The 12,383-nt window shown below is 37.6% G+C and overlaps 1 protein-coding gene across 4 annotated transcripts in view; it reads right to left on the reverse strand.

The window, feature by feature from the left end:
• GRIA3 (glutamate ionotropic receptor AMPA type subunit 3) overlaps positions 1 to 12,383 on the reverse strand; it is a 325,805-nt gene that overhangs the window by 232,023 nt on the left and 81,399 nt on the right. The window lies entirely within an intron of this gene.

Here is a 12,383-nt window from a genome sequence, read left to right on the forward strand (position 1 = left end):
TCGCTGTCTAGAGACCTCACAGTATACCCATACTCCCATCAAGGCACAACTATCTTGTGTCTTACCCTTTCATTGCATTTTCTACTACGTGACAATAATGACTGATGATTTAGTCAGACAAACTGCTAATGTGTCTGCTAGGAAATGTGTTGATCCTCTTAGGTCACATAATGATTTAATTATAGTTATATTATGACTAATACCCTTAATTAGGTCCCTGATACAGAGGATTTCAGATTCTGGGCAGGTCATTGTGAAGACTGGCCTTTCAGTGCCCAGTGAATCATATGAGGTAGGTGAACCTATTCCGTCCATGTGTAATTGGCAAAGTGCTATCTTGATCCTTTTGCATTTGTCTTCTAGATTTATTAGCCCACATATAGAGCTTTCATATCCTCTTCATGATTGTGGTCAGCTTTACTTCATTTCAAAGTGTACCATACCACCATCTCTTCCCTCTTCTGGCCCAGATGAGCTTAAAAAATGTGAACCAATTTCAATATTAGCTTAAGTAGAACATAATTAGCAAAGCAAATCAACTACAACAACACCGTGTGGTGCATTCCCAAACCAAGTGGAAATGATCTTTAGATTATCTGCACTACTGCTTCCTTCTATTCATGTGAAGCAGACAGAACAGGCAGCTGATAACATGGTGTGATTTAAGGGGTTCTGCATGGTCTCCCTTATCTGCTAAAAAGCTACTGTTAAGGTTACTTCTTCAGGTTTAGTGGTTGAAAAAAGCCTGTGGCTTGGGAGGAGGACTCAATAGAATCTTTTAAACCCATTAGCATGTTAAGATGAAATAACATCTGATTAGATGCTAGGATGAGTGGTAAAGCAGATGGGTAAATTTTGATGGGGATGGGTGGGTCAGAGAAGAGAATATAAAGAATCTGAAGACCTCCCTGAGGGGAGAAACAATTAAGCCAGTGTGCACCAAAAGAAGGAAGGCATTGAAGGTAGGATAAAGGCAAATGGAAAACCAATTTAATTAATTTCTTGACCTCCTTGTGAGAATCAGAGACTTCTCAGTATCTGTGGTATCTTGCATTCTATGCATTCCACTTAAACTTATATTGATTAAGGATGCTTCCTTTTATCAGCCAAACTCATTAGTCATTGGCTTGAGGATAGCATTTCAAGTGTGATTATCAGTAACTGAAGTATTTGCATCAGGGAAGATAATGGCCTCTAACTTGAGGAATTCTAGGTGACCCCCCAAAACACATGCACAAAAATATTTAAATTAAAAGGAGAAAGCCAACTGGAGAATGAATCTGGGGCCCCTCACAAAGGAATATTCAGAAACAAAAAGAAAGTGGCTAGATGTCACTTTGCCTTGGTCATCACCAAAAGAGATACTAGGGAGAGCCCCATTCCCAAATTCACCCTGTAAATGGAGAGTTCTGCAGTACTAGGTCCAATCTTGACCAGCTCACATAATGTTCTGTATAAAATTGACAATAATAACAGCCACAGAGTGCTTAGTAAGTACCAGGCACTGTGCTAAGTGCTATACAAATATTATCTCATTTAATATTTCCAACAACCTCATGAGGTAGTGCTATTATTTCTATTTCATAGATAATAATTCTGAGAGAAAAAAATATTCTATTTCTTGTGTGGAGAATCCAGGATTTGAACTGAGTCTGCCCGACTCACACTTCTAGGGTCCCAAAACCAATAATGAATGACACTGAAGAGTAATTATTGGCCCAAATGAGATAGAGTTTTCAGGTTTAGCAAATAAAAATATAGGATGGTCAATTAAATTTGATTTTCAGATAAATTATTTTTAGTATAAGTAAGCCTCAAATCACACATATATTAATAATTATTTGTTTTATTTGAAATTTAAATTTAACTGAGGATCCTGAATTTTATTTGGCAACCCTAGAAATAATCTGTCCTTTTTCCTGGCCATGGGGCTGGAAAACTGGAACAATCAATCATGACCCTTCACCCCAAATGATTCAGGAGGCATCCAGTAATTTTTAGACCCATATCTACTAGCTTGCAGGGCCCAAGTGAAAGATGAGGACCCATGATCCCTATATAAAAATAGCCTCATGGGGAAATAAAACTTATTTTCAACAAGGAGAACCCTAACCTGACTAAACTATGAATAATAATTGAGGGGGAAATAAAGTTGGAGAGAGGAAAACCTATAGCTATGATGCACTTAGAGTTTCAAAAAGCTCTCGATGCATTGTAAAAAAACAAACAAAAAAAGTAAGGATTTTTTATATAAAAGCTCTCAGCAAAGTGGGAATAGAGGGAGCATATCTCAACATGATAAAGGCCATATATGACAGACCAACAGCAAACATCATACTCAATGGGCAAAAACTAAAACCATTTCCCTTAAGAATAGGAACAAGACAGGGATGTCCACTTTCACCACTCTTAATCAACATATAATTGGAAGTCCTAGCCACAGTGATCAAACAACAAGAAGAAATAAAAGGCATCCAAATTGGAAAGGAGAAAGTAAAACTCTCATTATTTGCAGATGACATGATATTGTACATAGAAAACCCTAAAGACTCAACCAAAAAACTACTAGATTTAATAAATGAATTTGGCAATGTAGCAGGATACAAAATCAACACCCAAAAAATTGATGGTTTTTTTATACACCAATAATGAATTCTCAGAAAGAGAAACTAACCAAACAATCCCATTTGCTATTACAACAACAAAAAAATAAAATAAAATACTTAGGAATAAACTTAACCAAGAAGGCAAAAGACCTATATTTGAAAACTACAGAACGTTGAAAAAAAGAAATAGAGGAAGATGTAAACAAATGGAAGAATATACCAGGCTCATGGATTAATAGAATCAACATCATTAAAATGTTCATATTACCCAAGGCAATCTACATATTTAATGCAATCCCTATTAACACTCCGGTGTGGGGTGAATTTCCCGCCAAAATATAAGATGGCTCTGTCTTTTGGTTTTGTTCCATCCACCAAAAGGGTGGATTACAAACAAATATTTGGTAATACGCAGTTACAATCGGCCCGAGTTTACACGTTTCCCGCACTCCACCGCAAATCTATATGAACCGAGTTAAAGACGGCTCCCGCGGAGTACGCGCAATTCACGCGAGCCGACTTAACTCGTTTCCCCCACTCCAAGTGTTAAAATACCAACAGCATATTTCACAGAGCTAGAAAAAATACTCCAAAATGTATATGGAATAAAAAAAGACCCCAAATAGCTGTAGCGACCTTAAGAAAGAAAAACAAAGTTGGAAGAGTCACGATACCAGATTTCAAGTTATACTACAAAGCCACCGTAATCAAAACAGCCTGGTATTGGCACAAGAACAGGCATATAGATCAATGGAACAGAACAGAGAACTCAGAAATTGACCCAAGCCATTCCGCTCAATTAATATTTGACAAAGGAGGCAAGAACATACAATGGACTCAAGACAGTTTCGTCAATAAATGGTGTTGGGAAAATTGGACAGATACATGCAAAACAATGAAACTAGACCACCAACTTATACCATACACAAGAATAAACTCAAAATGGATAAAAGACTTAAATGTAAGTCGTGAAGCCATAAAAAAAATCTAGAAGAAACCATAGGCAGCAAAATCTCAGACATCTCTCGTCACAATATATTTATAGATATATCTCCTAAGGCAAATGAAACTAAAGAGAAACTAAACAAATGGGACTACATCAAAATAAAAAGTTTCTTTACAGCAAAAGAAACCATCAACAAAATGAAAAGAGAGTGCACTGTATGGGAGAATGTATTTGGCAATGATACATCTGATAAAGGGTTAATATCCAAAATATATAAGGAACTCATACAACTTAATGAAGGGAAGACAAACAATCCAATTAAAAAATGGGCAAAGGACCTTAATAGACACTTCTCCAAAGAGGTCAAGAGACATATGAAAAAATGCTCAAAGTCACTGATCATCAGAGAGATGCAAATTAAAACAATAAGTTTACATCTCACACCTCTCAGAATGGCTACCATCATCAAATCAACAAATGACAAGTGCTGGTGAGGTTGTGGAGAAAAGGGAACCCTAGCACACTGCTGGTGGGAATGCAGACTGATGCAACCATTATGGAAAACAGTATGGCGTTTCCTCAAAAAATTAAATATGGAACTGCCATTTGACCCAGTGATCCCACTTCTAGGAATATATCCTAAGAAACCCGAAGCACCAATCAGAAATAATGTATGCATCCCTATGTTCAGCACAATTTACAATAGCTAAGATCTGGAAACAACCCAAGTGCCCATCAGTAGATGAGTGGATAAAAAAGCTGTGTTACATTTACACCATGGAATACTATGCAGCAGTAAAAAAGAAGAGTCTCCTACCCTTTGAGACAACCTAGAGGGACCTGGAGAGTATCATGCTAAGTGAAATAAGTCAGTCAGAGAAAGACAAGTATCACATGATCGCACTCATATGTGGAATCTAAGTAACAAAATAAACTGATAAACAGAGTGGATCCAGAGACACAGAAGCATGGAACAGAGTGTGGAATCTCAGAGGGAAGGCGGGGGAAGGTGGGTGGGTGGGAGGTAATCAATCAAAGACCATGCATGCATATATGCATAACCCATGGACACAGACAATAGGGTGCTGAAGGCCTGGGGTGGGGCGAGGGGGAGGTTGGAGAGGGTCAATGGGGAAAAAAGGGGAAAAAAGGGGACATATGTAATACTTTGAACAATAAAGAATTATTTAAAAAAGTAAGGATGTTATGGTGGTAAGATGCTAGTTAATAAAAAATCTTGTATTGCTCTTATAATCATTGTTTCTGAACCTCAGGGGTACAGAATTAATTAATCATTACTAGCTCACATATGAACCTTTCATTTTTTATTTACTACATTTATTTATCTATTTTTAAAATAGAGCAAACACCCATAAAACTGTCATGCAACTCGAAAACTATAACATTATTACTGATAACTTCTTTTTACCTATGTCTCCCTCCTCTATTATGTCTCTCTGTTTTGATTCCTTCCTCCCTTCAAGGTAGCTGCTCTGAATTTTATATTTATTATTACTTGGTCTTTTAAATATACAAACACACACACCTAAACAATATGATGTTACTTTTGCTTGTTTGAAAACTTTGTAAGAAGGGAATCATATTGTATAGTTGAAACCCAGACTCAAGGAAGGAGCACCCAGTGAAATTGTTAGGCTTGTGTATGATGACAAGCAGAATGAGACAAAGGAAGACCTTATAAAAATGTGTGAGTGAGCAGGTGTGAAGGAACCCAGAGAAAATACAAAATTCCAAACTAAGTTTACAGCTTTGGTTGTGGCTCAAGCAAGGGATTTAGAAATATTATAGATCAGCAGCAATCCTCAGGCTACTGTGGTCCAACAGGCAGATGCACGGTGGTGCACATCAACAAGAGTGTTAGGAGAAAATCAGTAAATGTTTTATTTCCTTCATATGAAACAGGCACAGCTGTCCTGCAAATACTATTGTGCATAGTTACCCTTGCTGTAACTTAACATTTACAGGGAATGATAGTAGAAGGCCCAGTGGGAAAGACAACTGCCATATGAGATCAGGGTTAATAGCCTCTGAGAGAAGCTGGCGGGTAGGGGGCTTGGGAATGGCCTCTTCTAGTGGATCCCTGGGCTCATTCCTGGCTGCAGAAAGTAAGGCTGAATGGAACACTGAGCTGATCGAAAGAAGAGTGCCTATGTTATTAGATTCTTAGAATGTTTGAGCTATAAGGAACTTAAAAGACTATTCAGTGGTTTTCAAGCATAGTTTTTAGTGTGAAATCCTTTCTCCAAATACAATTTTATGTGGAAAAGTTCAATATAGAAGAGATCAAGTGGAGCTCTTCTGATTTAACAGAGTTCCACTGACGCCTCCCTATTATAATGAAACTGTGACACAAAGGAGGAAGTGTCTTGCACAAGGTCACGTAATGAATTATGAACCAGTCACTTAGAAATGCTTTATCAGCATCTCTACAGCATGCCTATTCCAGAGCTATCTAGGGCAGCATGGGTCAGGTTTTGACAAGCATGAAAGTGACTTACATTCCTAGCTCTCAGCAGAGATGGATCCACCAGGGGTTTCCCATGACTCATCTGCCAGCTGCTTCCCTCACCTTCCACAGCTCCAAATACCAACAATGAGATCAGGTGGCAGAATTGTGATTTTTGGGGACTCAGGATACTTTTGGGCAATGTCTGTTACCTTAATGCGAATCCTTAGTGAGCCACATCCATTTATTTATCTCAGAAGACTAGTCCTTGGTGAAATGATCCTGGAAGAAATGGTTACCTTGGCAATCTTATGAAGCCTCAAAATGCAGAGAAAAGGGAAACAGTTCATGGTTCTTCCAGTTTTAAGCTGCATGACTTTGTGCAAGTTAACCTGTCTGAGCCTCAGTATAGGGTAGCAATTATGTAGAAAGGTTCTGGAATTAGAACATATAGGTTGAAATCCTGAATCTATCACTTGTAAGGCAAATTACTTAATATCTCTATGCTTCTGACCTAGTTTCTTCATCTGTAAAATGGAGATAATTATGCCTTTCTCAGCATTGGTCGTGAAAGTAAAAATGAGTTCATTCATGGGAAGCATCTCTAACAGTGCCTGGCACATAATTGATACTCAATTAATGCTAGCTATTTACTAATGCTAGAAATATTTATTGAGCATCCATTATGTGCCAGGCACTGTTACAGATATTTTGAGATACAGGAGAGAAAAAAGATCCTGTCCTCTTGGAACTTATATACTAGTGAGGGAGAAAGACAATAATAAATGTGATAAATAAAATAGAAAGTGTGTCTTAAGTTAAAAGCGAGTAATAAATGAAATGATACATGGAAATACTCAGCGCAATGCCTCCCTACAACTTGGCTGCTAAATAGTTCTCTATTTCTTTCCTCTTGCCACCTCTTTTTGCATATTTTGTCTTCTGTTAACCATATCAGGCTACCCTGACCACAGTTACCACTGCCCTGGACCTCACACTGAATACCCAGGTAGCACAGATTTCTTCTCTTTCACTTTCCCTCTACAGTTCTTCAGTGCTATTTCCTATTCTCATTCATGGGTAGTAATGGGTTAAGAAAGAAGCCCTGGTAGTTTGGTTGAGAATGTGCTGCTGTCCCCTGACTCATCTCCTCCCTAAGTAATGACTTCCTGCTGATAAAATATTGTCCCCACTTGGGCCCTCTGTACCTTCCCAGTACAAAATATCTTGGTTGTCTGTTTCCTAAGAGTGCCTTTCCTCTAGCAAAGCACCAAGTTCTTCTCATTGAAGATGTCATTTCTGACTACCTCCTGGATTCCTGGGAACTTTAGTGTAGCTCTCTGGCAGCGTTCCCTTCAATGGTGAGTGACAAACAAGGCTGGAGCCAGCTGTCTCGCTTTTATTTATAGTTCCCAAGTCTGTAGGGTCAGGACAGGTATTGTTAATGTACAGTATGGCAGCTAATTACAACACTCATATTCCAAAAGGCATCATTACAGAAATGCCAAGCAACTTGATTACCCCAATGATCAGAATAACAATATTGCATATCATTTACAGGACACTTTTCATAGCCTTTTGAATAAGGAGAAAAAAGGAAACTGAAGTCTCTTGCTGACTTAATGATCACATTTGAAGCAAGCAGGAAAAAGAAAAATATAGCTATGAAGGAACAAATAGAGATATATTACAAGAAGGTTCTCCAGGTAATACCGCAGTAGAGGGAATTCCAGGGGCTCAAAGAAGCTTAGAGCTGGGAAGGTCCCTAAGAGAACATGTAATCCAATGCATTCTAAAGCTGGTGTTGGTCCATGGTGAAGCTTTCAGTCTGGTGAAATATGCATATGTGTGTGTGTATGTTGACATAAGGTTGAAAACTCTGTGTGTGTGTGTGTGTGTGTGTGTGTGTGTTTAATTTTTTTTTAGAAAGGACAATTCTTTTCTCTATATAATTTCTTTTTCTAGTATTGCATGTAGGGTCCTTTTTGTTCTGAAACAATGATCTTGATAATAAATTACATAAATTATATATCGTCAGTTCCAGACCATCACAAAAAAAGTTAGTCGAATCTTTTTGCTGGTGGAGGGTCGTGCCTTCAATTTATAAAAAACATAACATTTATGAAGCACAAAAAGCAAAGAACAATGAAATGAGTTATGCTATATATATATATCCCAAAAGAAGATGCCCATGTCTTAATCCCCCAAATCTGTGAATTAGGTTATATAGTAAAGGGAAATTAAGGCTGCAGATGGAATTAAGATACAGTGTCAGAGTGATGAGATATGAGAAAAACTTGACCAGCCAGTGTTAGCTTTGAAGGTGGAGGAGGCTATGAGCTAAGGAAAGTGAGTGGCCTCTAGAAGTTGGGAAAGGCAAGAAAATGAATTTTCCCTCTATTACAGCCTTCAGATAGGAACACAGCTGTGCTGGCACTTTGATTTTAACATAGTGAGACCCCTACCAGACTTCTGACCTACAGACCTGGAAGATAATAAACGTGTTTTTTAAGGCACTCAATTTGTGGTAATTTGTTAGAATAGTAAATAGAAAATGGATATACTTAACATAGCAACATTTTAGAGTTGATAACTCTCTAAGTCAATCTACATTCCACTCACCTTTTTCCCCTCCTTATAACATTACTCATTTGAGAAGTCCAAAAGTTTGGACCCTAACGATCTAGTTCAACTTCTCATTCAGTATAGGAACCACCTCTCGTGAAGTCATATTACCTCTCCTTGAATACTTCAGTGACAATGGAGCTCAGTACTCACAAGCAAGGAAGCTCTGATGGTTAGGGAGCTCTTTCTTAAATTAAACCTAACTTTACTTATTGGGCCTCTTAAGTGCCACATGATACATCAATTTCCAATTCCACATGACCTCAGCTCAGTTTTACAGGGAGCTTAAAAATACTATGAGAATAGTCTCTTAACTGGTCACCTGCTTCCAGTCTTTTCCCTAATCTACTGTTGGCACTGCTATCTGATTACTCTTCTTCCTTTCTGTTCCAAATGTCTGATCAAAATCTACCCATCCCAAATCTCATTTCTGCAAGAATCTGCTCTGTATATGAGTTGTTAATGGACTAATAAATGAATCTTGGCAAATGAATCAGCTCAGGGTTTCTCAACCTCCACCAGCACTGGTGACATTTTTTGACTGAACAATTCTTTGTTGTGGGAGACTGTCCTGTGTATCGTAGGATGTCCTGGACTCTGCCCCTTATATACCAACAGCACCACCACCACTCCTCAGTTGTGAAACCCAAAATGCCTCAAAACATTGTCAAATATCCCTTGTGGGGCAACATCACTCACTGTTCCCTTTGCCTTCCTCATCCTTCATTTGAGAATTACAGGGTTACCTGGTGACTTCTCCACAGAGAACAAAACCTTAACCTTATGAAAATGCATACATATCTAGAAGATCCCAAAGGAGTTATCTTAGTGTAGGAAAGTTAGGAAGGTTGAATATCTTGGACTCTTCAAAGCTCACCATATAAGCAGATACCTTCATAGCTTTGCCCTTAAATTGCCTATTTTATTTTTATTGTCTAAAGTTTTACATATGTCTCCTTTTCCCCTAATTAACCCCCTCCAGCCATTTCCACCCCCGGCAAGCCCCCACTGCCTATGTCTGTGTCCATTGGTTACGCTAATATGCATACATACAAGTCCTTTGGTTGGCCTATTTGTTTTTAACCTGGAGATGTAGCAGAGGGAGAATTATATAAAGAATGGAGGCGGCAGGGTGGGTGTTGGGTAGTAGCTAGCTCATGCCTTCTCTGGGTTCATATAGATCATCCTCTCCTTTCCCTGAACACACTTTGGTCTTGAGTTCTAGTAACCACAGTGAATGCTTATATGTACCAGACTCAGAATAAGGTGTCAGCCCTATGCTCCAGCTGATGATTCCATGGTATAATTACCATCTTCCGGTTAATTCCCTTGAACATTTTGTTCAGCTCTCAAGAGTACACTGCCTTCCAACAGTCTAACCAGTTATTTGTGCAATTACATGGCATGTATCTAAATGCTGGCAAAGAAAACACTCATTATCAACATTTGATCCTACTTAAGTATAACGGCTTGCAAATGCAGGCATTAACATATGAACACATGTATTTTGTAAAAATCATTTTGCAACTGTAAGTGCAAATCACTTTTCCATAGTAGTGTCAGAAATGGCAAGAGAGGTGCTATGAAGGTTTGGGGTAAGGGTGTACTTGTTAGGCTCTTTTATATCAAGACAATATGATTAATTATTGGAGCTCAGGAGTTTTAAATATTTTGCTTATTCATTAATTAATATATTAATTTATCAAATAAAATTTTGAGTTCCTACTGTGTAACAAACACTGTCTAGGTGCTAGGATACAGCAGTGAGCAAAATATTAATTAAATAACCATACAAATGTGTGATTACAATGTGTGATTACCATGTCTTCCCTCATTTGATGCATTTGAAGCACTGAAAGAAGACTAGCCTGACTGGAGTGTGGTCAGTAAGGAAGAGGGTGTGTGATGTGTCTGGTAGAAGGCAGGCATCCAATCATGGAGGACCTTGTAGGACTCTGGTAAAGAATTTAGATTTTATTCATGGGAAGAAATCTTGGAAGGATTTTGATTATGGGTATTCCATGTGCTGATTTGTTTTTACTTTTTATTTTTTACCTGTACACTAAATCTCCATGGTTTATTTATTTTATAACTGGTGGTTTGTACTTTTTACTCCCCTTCACCTTTATCACCCATCCCCAACCTTCTCCCCTCTGCCAATAATCAGTTTGTTCTCTGTTTCTATAAGTCTATTTTTTTGTCTTGTTTGTTCCTTTGTGGGTTTTTTAAGATTCCACATATAAGTGAAATCATACAGTGTTTGTTTTTTCTGTCAGACTTATTTTACCCAGCATAATACCCTCTATTTAGGTCCATCTATATTGTCACACATGTCAACATTTCATTCTTTTTATGGCTGAGTAATATTCAATTGTATATATGTACCACATGTTCTTGAGCTAATCATCTACTGATGTACACTTAGGTTGCATCCATGTCTTGGCTACTGTAAATAATGCTGCAATGAACATAGGGATGCATATATCTTTTTGAATTAGTGTTTTTTTCTGGGTTGTATGGTAGTTCTATTTGTAATTTTTTGAGGAATTTCCATACTGTTTTCCATAGTGGCTGCATCATTTACAATCCTACCAACAATGCATGAGAGTTCCCTTTTCTCTACATCTTCACCAACACTTGTTATTTGTTAACTTTTTGATAACAGCCATTCTGACAAGTGTGAGGTGGTATCTAATTGTGGTTTTTTGTTCCAGTTATAAAATAAATAAGTTATGGAAATGTAATGTGGTACAGAGAATATAGTCAATAATATTGTATTAACTTTGGACAGTGATAGATAGTTCCTATACTTGTGGTGATCACATTGTAAGGTTTATAAATGTTGAATCACTACATTGTATGCCTAAAACTAATAAAATATTGTATGTCAACTATACTTTAATAAAAAATTTCAAAGTATGCTAAGTGGTCCTAGCTGGTTTGGCTCAGTGGATAGAGTGTCGGCCTGTGGACTAAAGGGTCCCAGGTTTGATTCCGGCCAAGGGCACATGCCCGGGTTGCGGGCTCGATCCCCACAAGTAGGGGGTGTGCAGGAGGCAGCCAATCAATGGTTCTCTCTTATCATTGATGTTTCTATTTCTTTATCCTTTCCCTTCTTCTCTGAAATCAATAAAAATATTTTTTAAAAAGATAAAAGTATGCTAAGTGAAAGAAGCCCAACACATTTTGTGTATATACTGTATGTAGTGTACAGACTATAAATATTGCATACTGTACCACTACTGTACTATGTATCATACTATAATCTGCACATGTTATAATGATTATATTTCTATTAAATTGTATAAAAAGAAAAACTAAGAAATTAATATTCCTCTAAAACATGAAGAAAAAAAGATTTACCTGGCTGCTCTTTGGACAGTTGACTCAAAGTGGCAGCAATGAAAGCATGGAGAACATTTGGGATGCTATTCCTATAGTCTATGTGAGAGATGATAGTAGTTTGGATTTGTTGTGGCAATGGAGGCAGAGAGATTTGGAGTTTATTTTGAGGTCAAATTATTGGCACTGGGCTAGTTACTTAAACTCCCCATATCTCATTTCCATATCTATAACCATTGAGATAATAGACCTACCTCATAGCATTGTTCTGTGTATTAAATGACACACAACACTGTGTATTATGACTTCCATACACGTCTGTGCTCAATTGATAAATGTATCTGCTATTAATATTTAAAAATTCATTTTCAGTGCTTTTGCATTGCAATGGGTTTTT

Source organism: Myotis lucifugus, unplaced genomic scaffold, assembly GCF_000147115.1.
Source record: "Myotis lucifugus unplaced genomic scaffold, Myoluc2.0 scaffold_2, whole genome shotgun sequence".
In the NCBI taxonomy this organism is placed as follows: Eukaryota; Metazoa; Chordata; class Mammalia; order Chiroptera; family Vespertilionidae; genus Myotis; species Myotis lucifugus.